Here is a 22,490-nt window from a genome sequence, read left to right as displayed (position 1 = left end):
AAAACAAAGCAACAGTATACAACCCGACAACAAAACAATAACAACAAACCACTGACAAAGAACAAAACAAAACACATCAAGAAAGAAAAGCTTGTAGTTAGTTCAAGGATCGTTTGTTGGCCCTTAGGAGTGTTTTCCAGTCTGATGGGACACCATGCCCTGGCCCCAAAGTCCACTTTCAGCATTCCCTGGGGACCTTGCCGCTCCACTCCCTTGCTGTTCCGCTGCACTCCCCCAGTGCTTTGCCTCGGTGTGGTGGGATCAGGTCAGGTGCAATTCCCACACTGTGTCTCCGGTGCTGTCCCCTGTGTCACCCTTAGTCACTGATTGGCATCATGTCTCATAGTGGGGCCAGCCATGTTGTTCTCTCTGTGGACTGGCTGCTCTAATCTGATCGGCCAGGCTGTGCTCCACTCTCTCCTCCTCCCTCTAATAAAATGATTTTTAAAAATAAGTAGAAAGTCATTTATTGCCAGGATTAGGTGTCCTGCAAAATGCTGCAAAGGCTGGAGGAGTAGATATGATCCTTTGGGGAGCAATATCTTCCCCACGTCACACCACCTTGGCCACAGCTCAGGAAGCTGCTGGCTGCAATGCCACCGGCCTCTGTTCTGGTCTGTCGCCAAGAAGCAGATGGCCCGAAGGCACTGCTCTCTTTAGCTCAGTTCAGGTCATGACCTGTGAGCAGATTGGTGACTGGTCTCACCCTGATCTGTGAAACCCAGCCAGAACTTTAGGGTCTGGGGAATGTAGCATTTAGCTTTCAGCCTTGACTGCAAGGAGTCTCTCTCTCTCTCTCTCTCTCTCTCTCTCTCTCTCTCTCTCTCTCTCTCTCTCTCTCTCTCTCTCTCTCTCTCCCCCATCTCTCACAGACACACACACACAAAGAAGTTGGACCCTAAAATAATCTTAACCCTAAGCCCTAATATATCCTCAAAAGTGTCTTAAAAGCCAACATATCTGCCTGAGAACTGTGCTCTTTTAAGAACTTTCTACACTGTGGGATCCAATTGGCAAAAGCAACTCCAACGATTGGAGAGGAAATTTGAGGGCCACCGAGTTTAGGTGACTCTGTGGGGACAACATGGACGGGGAGCACTGAGAATGATTGCACCAGGTTATCAGTGTCACGGAGTTGTACATTTTGGCTCGGTATATTTTCCCTTGTGTACATTGTCAACAACAGCAGCTGCAGCAAAAATAAATGGAATAAAGAAGAAGAAAAGGAGCTGGCAGGGATGCTGGCAGGTTTGCATAGCCTTTGTTTATCTCCAAAATGGGTCTTGTTTCCTTTCGCTGGCTGTGCTGGGGAGGGTGGGGGATTGTTTGCCTGGAGTCACAGCCACACTCTGGTCATAGAGGACTTCTGGGGTTTAGGTTTTAGATAACCTAACATCAAATCCAAACAGAGCCAACCCTGTTGCCATAGAGCCCCTTCTGACCCATCGCGACCCCCGTGTTTCAGAGTAGCACTGGTCCTCTGGGCGTCCCGCTGTGATCTTTCCAGAGAAAGGCCAGCTGATGGCTCTGTAAAGATGAGGTCCAAGACGGAACACTGGAGCTGTGCTGCCGTGAAACACAGGTGGAGGTTCAAGGTGGAGTCCAGGTGGAGGTTCAAGGACAGTGAACACCATCTATAACAGTTCACCTAGGCCAGTGGTTCTCAACCTGTGGGTCCTGACCCCTTTGGGGGCTGAACGACCCTTTCACAGGGGTCGCCCGATTCATAACAATAGCAAAATGACAGTGATGAAGTAATAACAAAAACAATGTTATGGTTGGGACATCACCACCACAGGAGGACCTGTATGAAAGGGTGGAGGCACAAGGAAGGTTGAGAACCCCTGGGTTAAAGAAAGAAAGCAGATGATGATGAAAAGACATGTGGAACAGTGTATAAAGTCATCTTAAAAGGACTGTTATTTTTTAAAAAATCACTTTACTGGGGCTCTTACAGCTCTTATAACAATCCATACATCAATCGTATCAAGCATATTTGCACATATGTTGCCATCATCATTTTCTAAACATTTGCTTTCTATTTGAGTCCTTGATATCAGTTCCTCTTTTCCTCCCTCCCTCCCTCCTGCCCTTGTGACCCTTTCATAAATTATATATTATTATTTTCATATCTTACATTGACTACTGTCTCCCTTTCACCCACATTTCTATTGTTCGTCCCGCTAGGGGGGCACATTATGCATCGACATTGTGATCTGTTCTCCCTCCCCTCCCCTCCCCACCTTCCCCCGTTACCCTCCTAGTATGGCTACTACCATTTCTGTTCCTGGAGGGTTTATCTGACCTGGATTTTGTATGTCATGAGCTCTTATCTGTACCAGTGTACATGCTCCTGTCTAGGAAGAAATGAAAGGCAAGACTGAGGTTATGATTGTGGGGGGTGGGTGAGGAAGCCTCAAAGAACCGGAGAAATATTATGTGTTTCATCGGTGCTAGACTGCACCCTGGTTGACTCATCCCTTCCTTGTGACCCTTCTGTGAGGGGATGTCCTATGTGTACAGATGGGTTTTGGGTCACTACTCTGACCCCTCATTCTCAACAATAGGGTTGGTTTTTTTGTGTTGTTTTGGGTCTTCTGATGCCTGTTACCTGACACCTCATGATCCCTCAGGTTGACACCTCATGATCCCACAGGTTGGCGTTCTTCTTCCATGTAGGTTTCTCTGCTAGATGGCTGCTTGTTTATCCTCAAGCCTTTAAGACCTCAGACCCTCTATCTTTTGATAGTTGGGCACCATCAGCTTTCTTTACCACATTTGCTTATGCACCCACTTTGTCTTTAGCAATCATGTTGGGAAGATGAGCATCGCAGAATGCCAAGTTTTTAGAACAAAGTGCTCTTGCATTGAGGGAGGGCTGGAACAGAGGCCCAAAGGCCATCCACTTCCTCAGTGTGTTGACATAAATATATGTACATAGGCCAGTACCTCTATTTTATGAATTCATATATTTACACATGTACACAACTATGTTTCTACCTCAATCCATAGCTTTGCTTCCTAGAGCTTTCCTCTGCTTCCTTTTACCTTCCTCCTGCCCCACCATCATGCTCACCCATCTTCTGCCTCTTAGTACTTCCTCTCGGCTAGATTGCTGTTGCTCCAACACCCCCAGGAGCTCTAAGTTCTCATTGCTGATTTTAGTTCTCTCCTTGTTCCCCTGTCTATGGAGTTGTTTGCTCAGCACTCCCTTGCCCTGCCTTCTCCTCCCAAGTCCCTCCAGAACAGTTGATCCCTTTTCTTGCTTCCAAGGCCCATCTTATGTAGGCAGGCAAAACAACAACAATGGAGACAAAACAAAAAGAAAACAAGATTGAATGAAAAGAGAAAAAACATACACAAGAAACCAGCAAACAATCCTGAAAAAGCATGCACAGTTCCGGGTCTATCTGCTGATTTTTATGACTGTCTCCCCACTGGTCCGAGGTGGATCTGGGAACTCTCCTTCTCACCTGAGGTCTATTTTGGGGGCTCCTCAGGGGCTTAGTGGCTTTGCTTTGCTCCCATTGCTGAGCTGTCAAGCTCCCATTTTGATTCGCCTCACTGGGGGTGGGGGGAGAGCGGGTTGGTGTCAGCCTGGGCTCACTCCCTGCAGTGTGTCCCCAGTGTTGCCCTCTGTCTCGGTATGCTCCAGTGAGGGGACGTCATGTCTTGAGCTGTTGTCGGCAAGAGTTTTTAAAAATCGGTGTTTCACATTCTTCTACTTCTTTTTTTTTAGGGGTAGAGTGACGGAGCACTCAGCGCGTGGCCCCACCAATGAGCTTCCTTCCACCCTACTCACACTCTTCTTGGTATATAGTCAGCCCAGAATAAATATTTATTGAATTGGATTCTGAATTTCCTCATGGAATATTTGGAAGAACCAGAGAAAAAAAATATGTAGAATCATGAGCTACTGACATTGTTAGTCTCGTGATAAGTGGAGAGAAAGAAGATATTGTTACAGTAGATTCCATGTCACAAGATGTCAGCACCACTAACAGAGTGTCTGTAGCAGAGTACCCCTGACCCCGCATCCCTAACACACTGCCCCTTACAGAGGACTCCACGTGTCACAGGAGCTCAATTCATGTCTGTTAGCTAAAGCTTGAAAAAATACAGCTGTTTCACTGTGCTTTTGGTTCAGGGTTCCAGCAGCCTAGGTTCCTATCCACAATTCCTACACAAATGGCTCGGTGGCCTTGGTGGCATTCTCTACAACGCATAATCTTTCTCACTATTTCTGTTCCAGTGGCTTTCTTTCCACTAGTCTCACTTCCCTGCCACCAACATTGTCATCTTTGATTTAAAGTAATTGTTTGTGGCAGGTTCAGATAAACGACAGCCACGATAATGTCTTGAAATTTAGAAGAGTCCTTCATTCGGTTATAACCAGACTGAGAGAATCTAAAAGTGATTCCCTGATTGCAGTGCTGAGTAGACATTTCAGTTCATCTTTAAAGGCAAAAACTTATTTATCATTTGTCTAGGAATTAAGCAAATGTGCATAGAAATGGAAAGGAAAATTTGATGTTATTATGTTTTAGAAGTAGTGAGCGTCACAAGGTACAGCATTGATTATAACATCCTGGTTAATAAAATAAAAATATCAATGTCCTGATTACAACATCAAAAGGAACAATATTAATTATAATATTCTGATCTCAAGAACATAAAGTACATTTTTTCCAGCAATCAATAGTGGGACTTTTTGAGGTGGGAGGGGAAGAAGGGAGGCCATCGAGCAGTCAGTGACACAGCAGGCTGGTGCTAGTCTGCCTCATTCCCTGCTGTTTCTCTTTGGGAATCTAATCATGGATTCATCAGCAACTTTTTCTGGATTTGTGGCTGTATATTGAGTTTTCAATATCATAAGCTTAACAGCCCCCATACAGTTTGGGATGAACTCTAATGCATTGACAATGAGCAATAGGGGGCCAGCAAGACCAGTAATTAAGGTAGTGACCCAACTAGACCAATTAGACAATTTTGGATACCCATTGCCTGTAAATTTATTTTTCATCATCCATTTTTATTCTTTTTCGGACTAAAGCTAGAGTTTCTCATACACTCCCAGTTTTGTTTGCTTAAAAGCAAAATTTTAAGTATAAGTTACCTTGTTTAAGGAATTAAAAATTTCTCACCTTGTCTATTCTGTAAGGCTACTTTGGGTAAGCACTTAATTTGTTTGGACAATTTTAAAATGGTGGCTTTCAATCCGCGAATATTTGCATTAATTATACTGGAGAGGCTTTTCAAGCCAAAGTTTCAGGTGATGAGTGCAGAGGTACCTATGAGTACGAAACCTACACGGAGACTAGCGGGTGCTTCGGCCAAAAGAGCAAGAAGACCATGTTTCCAGGAAAGCCTTATAATATACTTGTGACCTAGTGTAACACATTTTAATAGTTTGATTACAATATTCAGAAAACCTAGCCTGAAATCACAGTATTAAGAAACCCAAGATAGTCTCAGTTTAATAAACTTTTCATTTTTTATCGGGCAAGACAGCCTTTTGACACGAGTGGTGGTGAGCTCCGGCAACAAGTCCGTTCACCTTTACCGTGGTTGGAGTTGTGAGCATGATGGTAAAGGGCCTTTTATGACATGGTGTAAGTCCAGTGGACATGAACCGCGTTACTAGGACACAGTGACCAGGTTGGGCACAGTGACCGGGTTGGATGGGTGCACAGGTAGGCTGCTTGCTGGTGGCTGGGGGACTGCCTTCCTCAAGAATGTGTGGAGTTGGTGCTGGACAATCTGCAAGGTTTTCAGAGACTTAAGCAAATTATGAAGATGAATCTCTGCTAGCAGGAGTCCTTGGAACAATCAAGGGGTCTGTGTCGGATTAACACAACACCTTTACACAACTGATTAGCCCCATACAGTTTTCAAAATGAGGACAATAGTTATAACAAGATAAAACTAAAATAGTTTGAAATGTACCAGCCTTATGTAAACACAATATTTTATAAATGAGCAAAACCAAAATATTATATATATATTATATTTTTGTCCATGAAAATTTGTAGGTGGGGGGAGAAAGGGGGAATTGGTCACAAGGTTCAACATATAACCACCTTTCAGGGGGGTGAACAATGGAAAAGTGGGTGAAGGGCAACAGAAGATGATGTAAGATATGAGTATAATGATCTATAACTTATCAAGGTTTCATGAGGGAGAGTGGGTGGGGGAGGGAGGGGGAAAAGCAGATATCAAGGACTCAAATAGAAAGAAAATGCTTTGAAAATGATGATGACAGCATATGTGCAAATGTGTTTGACACACTGGATGAATGTATGGATTGTGATAAGATATGTAACAGCCCACAATAAAAGTATTTAATAAAATATTTTAAAAAGAAAAAAATTTGTAAGTGCGTTACCTTATGCTTTCATTCCCCCCCCCACCCCCGATTTTGGGCATCCAATTTTTATACTGCCCGCTTATATTGACCTAGTGATATGAGGAGACAAGCATGTTCTTTGATGTGAAAAATCATTCTGATTGGAACCTTGTTGACCAGAACCCCAACAGATGAAGATAAAATTTTTGAACCTGTGAACTGATGCATATTGCTGCTGACTTTGTGGATGGCCTGTTCTGACTTGACCTTGCTTATAGCTGGAGACTCACAAGGTTCCAATTGGCCCGGTCACCATTTAAAATTTTTTTTGTATCATTTTATTAAGAGCTCATACAACTCTTATTACAATCCATACATACATCAATTGTGTAAAGCACATTTGTACATTCATTGCCCTCATCATTCTCAAAACATTTGCTCTCCACCTAAGCTCCTGGCATCAGCTCCTCATTTTCCCCCTCCCTCCCCAATTCCCTCTCCCTCATGAACCCGTGATAATTTATAAATTATTATTTTGTCGACCCAAGTGGATTTTTATGAAGGACAGGACAAAATTTGGGGTTTTACAGTCTCAACGAGGTTCACAACTGGGCACGAACAACCACGCAGGAAAGAGCACCCATATATGTGGAACCAGGAGACCAGAAGCCCAAGAACCCAAGAGATTGAGAGCATGTGGGCCTACAGGACCCAAGTAGGCCCAGAGTGGGCACATGTGTGCCCGCATGGGGGAGACCCTCCCCTAGCCCCTGCCTCTGACCTGGAGCAGGGTAAGACAGTGAGGCCTTCCCACAGTCAGGATAGTTCAAACCTCCGGCTGGGGACGCATGGTTGATGGTATTAGTTGACCTCATCGACTAAGTTAAGCCAACTTTGGTGATGCCATGAGTCTGGGCCTAGTTTGGGCACCAGGAGTACCTCCCGCCTGACTTCAGGGCTTGAGTATGAACATGCTCAATTAGGGGTCTTCATAGGTGTCTAATGGTTGCCTGATTTTTTTTTCAACCTCTTCTATGGGGACATTTTCAGGCATAGGAAGGACAACGCCGGTCCCCATGCTAGCTACCTAGCAGCAATACCATGAAGGTGGGAAGAAGGTGGGAGAAGAAGGAGGAGAAAGGGGGAACCAATTGCAATGATTGATATACAACTCCCCTCCCTCATCCCTGCCCCCTGCCAGGGGGGTGAAACGTGGATGAAGGGAGACAGTGGATGGTGTACAATATGAAAATTAAAATTTATAAATTGTCAAGAGTACCCGGGGGTAGAAAGGTGGGGGAGGATTAGAGGGGAAAATAAAAGGAGCTGATACCAAGGGCTCAAGTAGAAAGAAAATGTTTGAAAATGATGATGGTAACATATGTACAAACGTGCTTGATACAATTGATGTATGATTTTCTATAAGAGCTGTAAGAGCCCCCCAATAAAATGATTTATTTAAAACAAACAAACAAAAATAAAAGTGAAACTTGTAGGATCTCCCCCACAAATTTGGTTCCTTCACTTGCCCAGTGTAAGATTGAATTGGCAGTGGAGAGAAAGAAGACAAAGATAGAAAACCGTTTTAAAAGTTAATTTCAGAAGTGTTACAGCTCTTTTAGAATTTGTCTAGTAGGTTTTCTGGGTTTTCTGGAAAACCCAGAAAAAAAAAGTTAATTTCAGCGTTCCTGGGAGGGAGGGGCGAGCAGAGAAAGGGATTGGAGCATCCTGAGCTCCCGGGTGAGGTCCACAGGTCCCGAGCTGGGGGCTCACAAAGTCTCACTGCCCGGGAGGGAGAGGAAGGGTTTTATAGTACTGGTCTGGGGTAGGGGCAGTTTGGGGAATTTTCCATTTCGGTTTGGTTGTTTTGCCAGGTGGGCAGTTAGAACTCAGTAACAATGGAACAATGCCATCGCAGCTGCCATCCCTCTGCGTCAGGGTTCAAAGGCCATCATCAGGAGTTGTTGAGTACTGAGCCCTGTGGTCAGGGTGTTGGAGCCAGCCAAGGAGTTGAACAGTCCTGAAAGGGGGAGTGAGGATTAAGGGTAAAAAGAGAGACACAAAGTATTTGGAGGGCAGCAGTGAATACTGAAGCCCCGAGTTTATTCTACATACTCCTTTTATCTATGCAGAAACAACCCGGGGTTATTATCTCATTGTTAAGCAAACATACTTGATACACATAGCAACTCCATCTTCTGCCAAGCCAGACATCCTTGAGAAAATTAAACAATATATTTTCCCAGACCTTGCATACGTCCTTGTTCTTGTTCTTAATCGTCTGTTCAAAACGTTAAGTTGCAGAAGAAATCAACAAATACTGACACATAGATCCTGAGACTTCTCAGGAGTTTCAAAGCTGAGTCTTAATGGCTTTCACCATCAGGGTATTGCTCCCTTGCCTGCCCCACCAGTTCCCCTTTCTGCCTAACACCCAGCTAAGAATAAAGAGGTAGGGAACCAATCTTACAGCAGAAGCAAAAAGATGTATTAGAGAGAGCAAACTTGCAACAGGAAGCGTGGGAGACTCGTTAGAACAAGGTTGACTGCTGCACAGACGAACAAAAGAGAGGGGTTTTTCAGGGAAGTTAGGATATTATTTATTCATGAACAGAGGTGGAGAGTTCCAGGAGTTTACTACGTGGGTCCATGTGGGAAACTGAAACCTGGAAGAAAGTGTATGTGGGCTGTTCTTCACTCCTGACCACCAGTGTCAAAGCAGCATAAGTGTCATGGCCCACCTCTACAGTCTGGAGATGATGGATAGCATCCAAATATACATATTCTAGGAAGGATGTTCTTTCCACAATTACCCCCCATTAAAATGCTAATGTAAAGCTGTCTTCTACAGGCACCTGCCTCCTCACTTAGGCAGTTTAAGAGGGCTTATCTTAAGAACTGAGACATCACTTGTCCCTTACTCTTCAGGAGCGATGTACAACTTTGTCTCCAAGATTAACATATTGTTCATCTTATTGTGTACATATTAACAAGAGGCTTGCAGGCCTCATTACTATAAAATGCCAGCTTTAAATAAAATCTAGACTCTCCCTGATATTGGAGATTATTCCGCTGTACCTGGCTTTTCTATCTCCCTTTTCCTATAATTTTGCATGTTACTTCTCAGGCTCCATTAGACTATGGGACTGGACCTGCAACTATTGAGCCCTTCATCCCCAGATTGTTGACCACAGGGAGCTAGCGAGGATCCAGAGATGCGCTTTGCTCACACACAAGCACACAGCAGCAAAGAGTTATGGAAAAGCATAGGTGTTCCGCCGGGAAAGCAGCAGCCTCTCTTCAAGAAGTGAGAAGGACACCTTAAGCCTAGACAAGAAAGCCCCTCCCCCTTGTGAACTGAGGAGGGACTTCTGTGGGAAACTGAGAACCTGGATAAAAGTGTAAGCAGCCTGTCTGTACACTCCGAACCACAGGGCTTTGAAGACTGGCACCAGCATTAGAGGACAAACCTCCTCAGTCACCAGGATATAGATAAAGCTGATAACATGCGTTCCGAAGATGGAAAGTTTTATCTCTAACTGCCCTCCTTTAAGACGCTAATGTAAACCTGTCTCTAAGGGCCTCTGGCTCCTCTCTACTAGCCTGAAAGATGCATCTTTAAAGGCAAATATGTTCCTTTTGTCTTTTTAATCACACAAGGCTTCAGTTTCCCATCTGTTTCTTAGTTGCCCAGGAGTATGGTGAATAGCCATAAGCCAGAATAGGGGAAAAGGGGGTTGTCTCCCCAATATCTGTGTTAGATATAGATTCAGGGACAAGGAGGAGTGGGATTGTCCCTCACATGCCTGCACAGGCCCCCTGTAGGAGGTTGGAAAGAAATCAGGTGACCATAAGACCCTAACTGGTCATGCTCAAATTCAGTGCCCCAACTCCGACCCTGCCACCCCAGCCAGGTGGGAGGTATACCAGGGGGCCCAAACTAGGCCCCGCCCCATCACATCATTGAGGTAGGCTTAACATAACCAATGGAGTCAACCTATACCTTCAACCCCCCTTCCCCAGCCAGGGGGTGAGCTAAAAGAAAGGCAGGAAGCACATTCTAGAACCTCCTCTTATTTTCTTTTACCCTGCTCCTGGTCAGCAACAGGTCAGAGGGGGAGGGTCAGTCTCCCCTGTGTATGCATGTGCATGTGCTTGTGCATGCTCCGGGCCTGTTGGGGCCCACAGCCCTTTCTCTCTCTTCCCTCAGCACTCTGCTGAGCACGCCCCCCACCCTGCCTCTCTCTGGCTCTAGTCCTCTTGCCCTTTTCCCTCAACCCCTGGTCTCTGGGATCCCTCTCCTAGTTCAAGTGGGTACCCTGTTCCATGAGGTTGCTTGTGACTAGTTGTGAGCCCAGCGCAGCTCTGCACACTTCCCTTTTTGTGGGGAGAGGAAAGTCCCCAACAAATCATCACAGGTCTGGTAGGCGCCCTTGTACAGAGATAATAAGTAAAGATCATAGTAAAGTCATAGAGAGCATGAGAGGTAGAGGAGAGATTGGAATAATGGAGGCAGACACAATTCCTGATAGCATGCTCACCTCAGCCCCACTTGGTGGTCCTCATGGAGGGAGCCCAGCTGTGAGAGCAGGAGAGAGCCTCTCGTGGGGGGAGCCCAGCCACGAAAACAGGAGAGAGACCCAACTTTATTGCTAACCAAGCGTTATTTCTCCTTAGGGGGCATGATTACAGGTAACCATACATCACAGGAAGGGGCAGTACAATAGGCATACACATCATAGGAAGGGGATGTACGACAGGCATAAGCATGACAGGAAGGGGATGAGCTAGGGGTGTGCCCATGGGAATGGGAAGGTCTAGAGGTATACACATGACAAGAAGGGCGGACCCTAGATTCATGATGGTGGCCTAACCTTGGCCACCCTTGGGCGGGTTTGACTTCTCTTGGGTCTCCTACAAGGAAACTGACAACTATTATTCTTATCAGACGGGAGTGGGCCCTACTTGTTGTGGGATAAACAGGGGTGACTGCTTGCTCTAGATGGCTGATAGCTCTTAGGGAGAATGACCCCTGATCTAATCCTGATGACCTCCAAGTGTACAGTCATTCGAAAGCATCTAAGTTTGGCATATATTTGGGGGACACAACTTGGGAGAAATCCTTCTGTTTCCCACACCTTTTGAGAGTGTGACACCTGAAACTTCTCTTTGGTTTGTCATTAAAAAATCACTTGTATTTCAAAACAGGCTTTGGTGTGAATTCTTTCTCCTGTAAGACCAAGATCAGAGGTATTACCCACTCAAGAAACCTTACACTTACATGGGATCACAAGAGAGAAATCAGGCAGCTATTGGACACCTGAGTGCAAACTAAGCTCCCTAGTACAGCTGAAACCTAAGCCTAAAGCCACCTAGGCACATGACATCACACAGGTGGCCCTGAACTTAGCCAATGGGGTCAACCAATACCCTCAACTATGCCTCCCCAGCCAGGGCAGGTGGGATAAGATAGAGGTGGGGAGCCCAGCCCTACGTGCCTTATTGTCTTCTGGGAATCCCAAGTAGTGCAAATGTGTAATTCATGCTCCCCTTTTCTGTGTTCTTTCCACGTGGTTTTCCCGGCCATTTGCGAACCCACCATGGCTTCAGCACACGGTTTGACACACTTTCCAAAAATATCATGTACCTTTTTGAGACCTAAAACTTTCCCTTCCCTCTAGAAAAACCCACTTGGATTACAAAAGTGCTTCTGCTGTGTGAATTCTTTCAGTGCCAGGCAGAAAAGAACCAAAGCGCCCCAATCCAGGAACCTAAGAAAGATTCATTCAGCAAACAGGCTCTTCACGCATGCCCTCTATAAAATAAGTCGCCTCCTACAAACCCCTGGTTTCTCACACACACTGGTAAGAGGGTTATTATCTAGGAGCAGCTGCTGCAGTTGTTCACTATTCTTAAGAAACAATTGCCACAGGTTGTCACCATTGTTCACTAACCTTCCAGACCCTTCCTTTGAGGTGTTCTCTTAAAGAACTCAGGCTATCCCAGAGTCACACTTTGCCCATCTGTGATGTGCCTGATAGAGGCTCGCCTACCTCCCTACCACATATACTCACTGTTGAAACACTGGCCCTACTACATATACTCACTGTTGATACACGGGCTCTTCCTTGATTCCAACACCAGTGTGTGACAAGCCCTTGTACCCGTCTTTCTGTTATTTCTTCCTCCACGTCACACACTATTTCTAAGCACCTGTTCAACTGTGGGGCTGGTTCCCACAGACTTGTGACTGGGCTGGGACTTGTTTAGGGGAAATAGTGTTTCTATTTTATTTTTGGAATAAATGTTTTTAAAGGGCACTTTCAAAGGGGATAAAGAGGTTGAGACAATCCTTGATTTTTGTCAGCAAGTGCTTCAGTTCCTCCTCACTTTCAGCCAGCACGGTTGCCATCTTTATACTGCAGGTTGTTCATAAGCCCTCCTCCAGTCCTGATCCCACATGCTTCTTCACATAAGCCAGCTTCTCTGATGATTTGCCCAGGATGCTGATTGAACAGGTATGGTGAGAGGAATGTAGCCCTGACACACACCTTTGCTGATTCTAAACCATGCAGGACTATTTGTTGTGTTCACACAACTGCCTCTTGATCCATATATACGTTCCCAAAGAGCTCAATGAAATACTCCTTTGTTCTGTTCGTACATTTGTTAGGCAGGGTTCTCTAGAGTAACAAAACCAGACACACACACACACACACACACACAACGAGAAAGAATATAACAGCTAATTAGTCCACACAACAGTACAGAGGGTTCAGTTCAACTCACTTCTGTGGAAGTTATAATATCCGAGAAGTCCTTCAACTCATGTGGGCTGCCTGGGTCCAAGGTCAAGGAAGTATACAGCAAAATCCTCCCTCGGGCAAGGCAAGCCGAATCTCCCCACAGGCAGCAAGCAGCAGGATGGGTTACCAACATCAGCAGCTGGGGAGTTTAGCGAAGCAGGCTCTGATGGCATCTCAAAGCAAGCAATGCAAGGTGACAGGATCCACCAACCTCAAGCTCAAGCACTGTATGTACCAGCAGCATGACGAAGCAGGTTTTGAAGGAGCTTCAAGCTCTAACAACACAATCCATGGGTTGACCTGGCCTGCAGGTAGTGTAACTCATAGGTTGAGACAGAGAACAAGACAGAGAAGGTACACTCCAGCACATTCAGATCACCAGGGAGCAAGAGAGAGTGGGGCGGGCCTTGAAGAACCATTTATCTCTCTGCCCTGCAATCAAACTGTGACCTGATCAATCCCACATGTTCCTATTGGCCAGGTTGGCACAATAAACCTAACTATCACAGTACAACTGCCTCTTGATCCATGTAGAAGTTCCCAAAGAACACAATGAAGTGTCCTGGAATTCCCATTCTCAAAGTGAATCAGTTTATTTCACACAGTCGAAAGCCTTTGCATAGTCAGTGAAACACAGGCAACCATTTCTATGGTGTTTGCTTTGAGCCAAGATCCATCTGACATCAGCATTGGTCTCTCTCATTCTATATCCTCTTCTGAAGTCAACCTGCACTTCTGGCAGCTCCCTGTCAATGTATGTTGCAAGCGTTGTTGGATGATTTCAAGCAACGTTTTACTTGTGTGTGATATCAATGGTGGGGTGGGAATGGGGATAAAAAATGAAGGGTATTTCAGGCATTGCTGGACTATTGGTCAAAATAGTCTGATGTCCCTTGGAAGACAGGCCTGGTGATCTGCTTCCAAAAGGTCACAGTCTTGGAAACCCTAAGGGGCAGGTATATTCTGAAACACAGGGGATCATCATGGATGGAAATCAACTCCTTGACAACTTACAACATTTCAGGCCGCAGACCACCAGCAAAGGCCAAGGCAGTAGAAGAGTGTAATGCATTCAGAGAAGATTGGACCAGGAGTTAGAGCAAATGGAGCCAGAGAAGTAGGTAACAACCAAGTCACAAACAATTGCTTTGTCAATCCTACTAAGAACATTGCATCTCATTCCATCTGGTACCGAGGAATTCATGACCACTGCGAGGAGAGGAGGGACAGGGCCAGATCTTCATTCTAGTTGTATATTCTGCAGTGGAAGGAATGGGGATTTTAGGAATCAAGTCAAGGCAGAGGGTAAAATTACCAGGTTGTGGGCAGTTTGGGCAGGGTGAAGATATCATTCAAAGCAGACATGAGAGGGTTGGAGAAAGGGGGTCAGATCCAGTGATGGATTCGATGTGTTGGAGGAAGTGTTGGTGAAAAGAGGAAGAGTGTAAGATGACACTCAGTTCACACTGGAATGACTGGATGGATGACAAGTCATGCCGATAAAGGAGGAAGGGGGAAAGGAGAAGGGGAATTTGGTTGGAAAGATGTTGACTTTGAGCACCAAGCAGGACATTCACTTTAAGATGTCATATGAAACCAGAAAAGGGTTGGAGATGGACCTGGGGTCTGAATGTGAGTGGAGAGATGAAATCATACTGTGAAGGCATCTGTTAAATGAGAGGACCCCACATCCAGCAGGGTGTGCCTGGAGGGAGGAACCCAGGAAGGAGACCTAGAAGGACTATGGGGGACGTGGCTTACCAGTTCTTTTTGCATAGTGTTGGGATTTTATTTGATCAAAGGACCGGCTTTTCAATAACACAGTGCAATATTTCACATTTATCCATACAACATTTAGGTCATACAGTCATAAGAATGGAGGTGCCATGACATGTTGGGATTGGTACCTCAAAATCGTATACTGAATCAAGGGCATCTAACAGTAAAAGCAAAATATGCATCCCTTCAAAGTCCTTTCCCTGCCTCTGCAGACTTACCTCAGACAGAGATTAGTTGATCTGCTGCCAATTGTGATTTTTGTGATGGCTTCCATCATAAATAATGATAATTAGGTTGTGAATTCATTGAACATTTTCGCATCCTGCTCATGTCCCCCACCTCTATGAATCTTTCCCCCCAATTTTATTTTGTTGAGATCGTTCATAGAAACACATAATTTCTACACATATAATTTAGTCATACTGATTATTCTTCCAGGTGTACAATCATCTGCATCCTCTCTCATGAACAAATTCATTGTTCCATAAGGTCTCGATCTAGTCTTTCAAATATGTATTGTAAACTTGATCCCACATAGGCTGGTGTTCAAGTAGCATAACGCTCAGGCAGGCAGGCTAATTTTAAGATGACTTCAGCAGATATTTTTGAGTGAAGAAAAAGATTTTAATATCATTCCAGGTTACTGCATATACTTCTCCAATACAATACCGAAACTTGTGGTAGTTTCATTTTTTATATTATTACATTAAAATCAATTGGACATTCTTTCGCTTACAATGAATCTTTATTAACAACACTTAGATGATGTTGGTTCACCAAGTAATGCATTACCTCTAAATGTTGGTACATGACATTATTCAAGAAATTCACGGGCGTTAATGTCACCATCTATCTCAACTGAAGAGAAACTGGTGGCAGGAAACTGTTCTCCATAATCCTAATTTCTGTTTAGGAATTTATATTTTGTCATGACAATGAACACTGCCCATTGTTTATTTGAAAAAAAAAAACCAGGCAGTTTATTTGAGGAAATACCCACCAGATGACTAAGTGTGAATAGCCATCCCTGTCTGATACTCTTCAACAAAATGGTCTATGAATAAAGTGGGTAGGCCAACTCACAGTTCAATCTCACAAGTGCTTTCTGCAATAAGACCATCATATTTGGGTGGCAGCACACCACATTATATATTCCTCCCGAAGCTCGCCCCGTGGTCCCGAGAATCTGTGTCTTGCTTCAACAGTATTTGAACAGAACAGATCAGGGGACTCCCTGCCGCCAACCCTCCGCCACGCAACAGGTTTCTTTCCAACAGGTTTCTTTCCGGAAGTAACTTGGGGACCAGCTTCTCGGCCAGCCCCTCCTCTTGGGACCAGCGGACACTTTTATTTGGCGTGCGGTGACCTCCAAACCGACGCATCATGAGCTCTCAGACCCGTCAGAATTATTCCCCGACACGGAGGCCGGCGTCAACCGTCTGGTCAACCTGCACCTGCAGGCCTCTGACACCTGCCTCTCTCTGGGCTGCTTTTTCGACCGCGACGATGTGGCCTTGGAAGGCGGGGGCACGTCTTCCGCGAGCTGGCGAAGGAGCTGCGCGAGGGGCCGAGCGTCTCTGGAAGCTGCAGAACCAGCGCGGCGGCCGCGCACTCTCCCAGGATGTGCAGAAGCCGTCTCAAGATTAGTGGGGTCGAACCCTGGACGCCAGGGAAGCTGCCCTAGCCCTGGAGAAAAAACTCAACCAGGCCCTTCTGGACCTGCATGCCGCGGGGTCCACTCACACCGACCCTCATCTCTATGACTTTCTGGAGAACCACTTCCTGGACAAGGAGGTGAAACTCCTCAAGAAGATGGGCGACCACCTGACCAACCTCCGCAGGCTGGCCAGCCCCCAGGCCGGCCTGGGCGAGTATCTCTTCGAGAGGCTCACTCTCAAAGAAGACTAGGAACCTGCGGCGCCAAGCCACCTGCCAGGGGCCCTCTGCCTCCCCACGGCCGGCCTTAGCCCCTCTGCCTGAACCCGTCCTTTCGCAGCGCCACCGCCCTGGAGCCCCTCCCCAGCTGGGGAACAAATGGAAACAATAAAGCTTCCTTTTGCAGCAAAAAAAAATATATATATATTCCTCCCAATTTGTCACATAGGCTACTAAAATGATGTGTGCTCAAATGTACAAATGTGCTCCACACAATGGACGGATGGATGGATTGTGGTAAGAATTGTATGAGTCCCCAACAAAATGATTTTAAAAAATGAAATGATTTTCACCTCTTTGAATACATCCTTAAGATTCTAAATATCCTTTTAATTTCTTTGGTAGCCTAATAGGTTTGTAATTTTAATAGTGTTTAAGTTTCCATAGATTTATTTATTTTCCCTATTCTTTTTGCTATTGACTTGTAGCTTCATTCTCTTATAGCCAGATTAGATGCTTTATATGGCTTAAATCTCTTAAAATTTACTTTGTGCCTGAAAATAGTCTACATCAAACACATGTGCAATGAAGCAGAGTGTGTACCGTGCTACTGTTGAGTGGTGTGCTCTGTCTGTTAAGCACAAATGGTTACTCTCATGCAAGTCTAATGTATGTGTTTTTTTAATTCCCTTTTCAAACTGTTACATTCATCAAAAGTGATGCACATAATGTTCCTTTCTGTCCCCTAATAAATTTTGAGTTAAAATGTGTTGTTGTAGCTCTTCTTCGGCGCTGCCTACGGAGGAGGCAGCCATCTCCCACTGGCATCATGGCTGCCCTCAGACCCTTGGTGAAGCCTAAAATTGTGAAAAAGAGGACCAAGAAGTTCATCCGGCACTAGTCCGACCGCTATGTCAAGATTAAGCGCAACTGGCGCAAGCCCAGAGGCATTGACAACAGGGTTCTGAGAAGATTCAAGGGCCAGATCTTGATGCCCAACATTGGTTATGGGAGCAACAAGAAAACCAAGCACATGCTGCCCAGTGGCTTCCGCAAGTTTCTGGTCCACAACGTCAAGGAGCTGGAAGTGCTGCTGATGTGCAACAAGTCGTATTGTGCAGAGATTGCTCACAACGTTTCCTCCAAGAATCGCAAAGCCATTGTAGAAAGAGCAGCCCAGCTGGCCATCAGAGTCACCAATCCCAACGCCAGGCTGTGCAGTGAAGAAAATGAGTAGATGGCCCATTTTCGAGTTTTATTTGTGCTAAATAAAACCATAAATGAAAAAAAAATGTGTTGTATATTAACATTGCCACTCCCATTCACTTTGTTCTACTGCTTACTTATTATGTAAGCATCTACCCTACACATTAATCAATTTATGCATTGTGGGGGACCAGCCTCCCTGCAACTAAATGGGTACAAGGTGCGGTTGTGTAATTGCGGGGTAAATTAAAGAGACATCAGACAAGATAAAGCATGCAAGGGCTCACCTGTTTCCTGATGACCTGAACCAGACCAGACTTTACTGACTCACAGATTGATATAATCTTGGGCAAGCAAGCCATGGTAAACTCATATGTAACAGGAAGGGGTTGTACTAGAGGCATACCTGTGACAGGACGGGGATGAGCTAGGGGTGTACCTGCAATAGGAAGGGGTGGTACTGGAGGCATAGATGTGAGAGGAAGGCACATATAACAAGATAGGCGGGCTTAAGAATCAAGGTGCAGTCTAGCCTTGGTCATCTCTGAGCTGGCTTGACCTTGGGTGTCTTTGAACTCCTCTCCAGGGAAGCAATCTATAATCCTTATCAGAAGGGAGTGAGCCGTATTTAGGTACGGATAGACAATAGGGTCCTATTGCTTCTGAAGGCAGATAAGCTTTAGACAGTCTTTAAAAGGTTGATCTTCAAACGTACATAGTAGCAGCCATGTGCTTGAAAGTAGCACCTTTAGATTGGCATATTCTGGGGAAACCATGGGAAATAACTTAGGAGAATGTGAGTGGGACGCATCTCCAAGCCACGAAGGTGAAGGTTTCCTCCACGGGAGCCCTGGCCTCTCAGGCACCTTAGCATGTGAATGTTGAGCTTGTCTGCATATGTTCTCTCTGGGTTTTCAGTTTCAGTTTCCCACAATGCACCTGTGCTTAAGGTGTGCCCCTGGTCACATACATGCATCATATTTTTTGTCCAGTCTACAACTGTCTCTTGACTATTTAATCCATTTATAGTCACTGCAATTGAGTATTAATAGAGAATAATTTACTTAAAATATTTTGTTAAACATTCCCCTCCCCTGGTGAGACTGATGGCTTCTTTGTTCTTTATCTTCAAAGCTGAGTTCTTTTTAGGAATATATCTTTGTCTTTTCCTTTATTTATTTATTGGTAATTTTTATTACCAAATCACTTAGATTCCCTTTAACACGTGAAAGTTCTCTGTACCAATCTATACCAAATATATCCATTTTATTTTTATGTTATTGTCAATTACAGTATAATTGTTTAGCCCAAAGTACCCATCTTATGGCAAATTTATCTTGTTTTATGTATTCAAGTGAGTACTTAGCATCAACACTTTTGATTGTTGGGCTGTTGTGTGTCTTCCTACGGAGCTCCCTTTAACATTTCTTTCAGGGCAGGTCTGGTGGTTACAAATTCCCTTAACTTCTACTTATCTGGTAAAACCCTAATTCCACCTCAGTTAGGTTGATAATTTTGCCGGCTGTATTATTTCTGGTTGACAGTTATTTTCTTCCAAGGCTTTGTCTATGTCACTCTGTTCCCTTCTTACCTGCAAGGTGACTGGTGAGAAATCAGCACCTAATCTTATGGATGCTCCTTTGTAAGTGACATTTCCCTTATCTCATGCTGGTCTCAAGTCTTTCTTTATGTTTGTATCCAGTAAATTCAATTATGATATGCTTTGGGTGTTTCTCTTATGGTTGAACCCATGTGGAGTTCGCTGAGCCTCCCGGACAATAACATCTATCATCTTCCATATTTGGGAAATTTTCTGTGATTATTGCTTCAAAAATACCCTCAGGACTTGGTTTCCTCTCTTCTCTTTCTGGAATTAGTATTATGCATATATCATTTCTCTTCATGCTGTCCCACAGAACCCTCACGGCCGGTTCATTTCCTCCACTTGTTCTTCAAACTGAATAATCTGAGTCTTTGTCTTTTAGTTCACTGATTCTTCCTTCTACGGTTTTGATTCTACTCATGTGTTTTTCAAAGAGGCTTTTTATTTCTCTTACTTTATTAAGTTCAGAATTTCTAGTTGGTTTATTATTTAAGGTTTCTAGCTCCTTAATAAATTCCGTGTTTTGCTCTGCTGTTTTTCTGAATTCTTCTGAAAATTTCCCCATGTTTTCCTTTATCCCATTGAGAAACCTTAATACTAGTTTTTGGATATCTTTGTTGAGAATTTTATAGCAATAATTGCCTGAAATATTAGGTTTACCTTTCATTGGCGAGTAAACAGAAAATATCCATCAGTCTGAAGATTCAGACTTCCATAATTTTCACAATTCCTTCCAAATTTTTTCCCCCTTGTCTTTCTCCCCAACCATGCAGAGTGATGCAAATGTGCTTTGAGCCACTACCTCCCTGCTGGTACAGCTGGCTGATGCTCCATTCTGAGACCCTTTTGATGGCTCCCTGGATCTCTGCTGCCCCCTCATGGCACACATTTGGAGAAACTGGATGGTAATTGACACTGGCATGCCTCTGGTTGGGGGCATTTCATCTACATCTGTTCCCCATTGAGAGGGTTGTTGCTGAGGTTGCTGCTGTCCTCCTCCCCCAGCACCCCTGGTTCATTCCAGCGCCAGTCTCCAAAGTGGCACTAGCCTTAGGAACAATTGACAAATGGTCATGGACACGGTTAGCTTACAGAGCAATCTTCACTAAGCACCCAGGACAAATGCAGTACCAAGCGTCTTGTATTGAAATACCTCAATCTTTAATAACTAACCAGGTGAACTTAGCTTCTGCAGTTATTGCTTATGCTCAATTGAATCGGGCTTCTCTGGTCACAGTGGCCATTTTTGGAAATTAACAATGGCTAGGAACACTTACCCTGATGAAGGCAAACTGGAAATGCCACAAAACCTTGAATAAGTGAATGTGTCAGTGATAGATCATTCCCCCCTTGTGGTTGTATGTTTTATAAGCTGAGCACTATGCTGTAGTTGGGACCAGGAGACTTGAGCACTAGCTGACTCGGGGTGCTGGCTTTGAATAAAACTTCTCATCTGAAAAAACAAACAGACAAAAACAACTTCTCATCTGATTTATTCGTTGTGGCTTTGACTGTCTCAGAAATGGGGTACAATATATGGGGGCTTGTCCAGGATAGTCAAGCTCATTGCCAAATTAGGAGGCAACCTCCCTCCTGAGCCACCTGGTACCAGTTTCCAACCAGGGAGGCACCCTCAGCATTGTTCCTGAGCCCCATGGAGGTTGCCAGGCATCGGACTACTTTGCAGAGACTGAACCTACTCCTCAAGAGAAGCATTCTTCCTTTGGATGTGGTGAGAGGGTTTTTTTTTACTTCTTTGGTTGATATGGGAGGAATGCTTAAACTGTGTGAAAGAAGTATGAAAGTGTGAATGAGTGTATGCCAGGGGAAGCCATCATTACGGGTCCGTTAGACGCAATTGTACAGCGATAATAAGTAAAGGTTATAATAAAGTTATAGAAAGCATGAGAGATAGAAGAGAAATATTGAAATAAATGGAGTCAGACACAATTCATGGTAGCATGGTCACCTCAGCCCCGCTTGGTGGTCCACGTGGAGGGAAAGAGAGTCTTTAATGCTCGTCAAGGTTTTTATATTCTCTGGGGACATGCAAGCCCCCTAGTCACAGGTGAAGGTTGTGCTACAGGTAACAGTAATGGAAGGGGGTGATCTGGGGGTATCCACGCAACAGGAAGATGTGACAAGATGGGCGGATCCTAGAGTTGGGATGGCAGCAGGATCTCCATAAGAACCATTAGCAGTAGGGTGTAAACCCTACCTACAGGAACCAAACTAATGGTTGCAAGCTTCAGGGAGAAGCCATTGTCTCCAGCAGCAGGGAGCAGGCCCATCTCTGTGGTGTGAGGAGACAGCAGTCTGGCAGCTACTGCCTTCAGGGAAGATGTCTGTAAGCATCTGACCTCCATCCCCCCCCCCCAAGTGTAACCGATTAGTCGATTAGTCGTCTGTAGTCTGTAAGTGCAACTCCATGGTCTAAGTTATGGAATCTGGTTGGGGTTCCACCTGATTCCATTGGACTTTGTAAGACCTAACGGCGACTCCCTCTCCTTGGAGAGTGGACCAGGACTGAGGTTATACGGTCACAGGGGATGAATCCAACCATTCCCCAAGGACCCAAAAGGACCCGAGAGGATCACAGACAGGCAACCATTTGCTTGGTCTCCCACAAGGAGGCTCCCATCCTTAGTCTGCGCTGCACTGGGAGGGAATTCTCTTATATAGTCAATCACCACTTTAACAGTGGTAGCAGCTCTGTTGTCTTATCCTTAGTGACCCTGTGTGGTTTCCTTGTCCCTGTCTTGATTCCCCTGACTCTCTATTCTCCCTCATTGAGGAGTTTTTCCGACTGGGAACTTTTTTTGACTACACCATCCAAGAATTCGATTTGCATATATTTTGTTTTGTCCTAGTCCTG

General features: G+C 44.9%; 1 non-coding gene and 1 pseudogene across 1 annotated transcript; both read left to right on the top strand.

The window, feature by feature from the left end:
• The first annotated feature begins 7,948 nt into the window (after nt 1–7,948).
• LOC142423580 (U7 small nuclear RNA) lies at nt 7,949–8,009 on the top strand. The gene has a single exon (XR_012779202.1). It is a non-coding gene; the product is annotated as a U7 small nuclear RNA (small nuclear RNA).
• Nucleotides 8,010–17,635: 9,626 nt separating this feature from the next.
• LOC142422420 (large ribosomal subunit protein eL32-like) lies at nt 17,636–18,080 on the top strand (annotated as a pseudogene).
• The last annotated feature ends 4,410 nt before the right edge of the window (nt 18,081–22,490 follow it).

The sequence above is a fragment of the Tenrec ecaudatus genome, chromosome 12 (assembly GCF_050624435.1).
Source record: "Tenrec ecaudatus isolate mTenEca1 chromosome 12, mTenEca1.hap1, whole genome shotgun sequence".
Taxonomy (NCBI): domain Eukaryota; kingdom Metazoa; phylum Chordata; class Mammalia; order Afrosoricida; family Tenrecidae; genus Tenrec; species Tenrec ecaudatus.
This window is presented reverse-complemented; position numbering and strand designations above follow the sequence as displayed.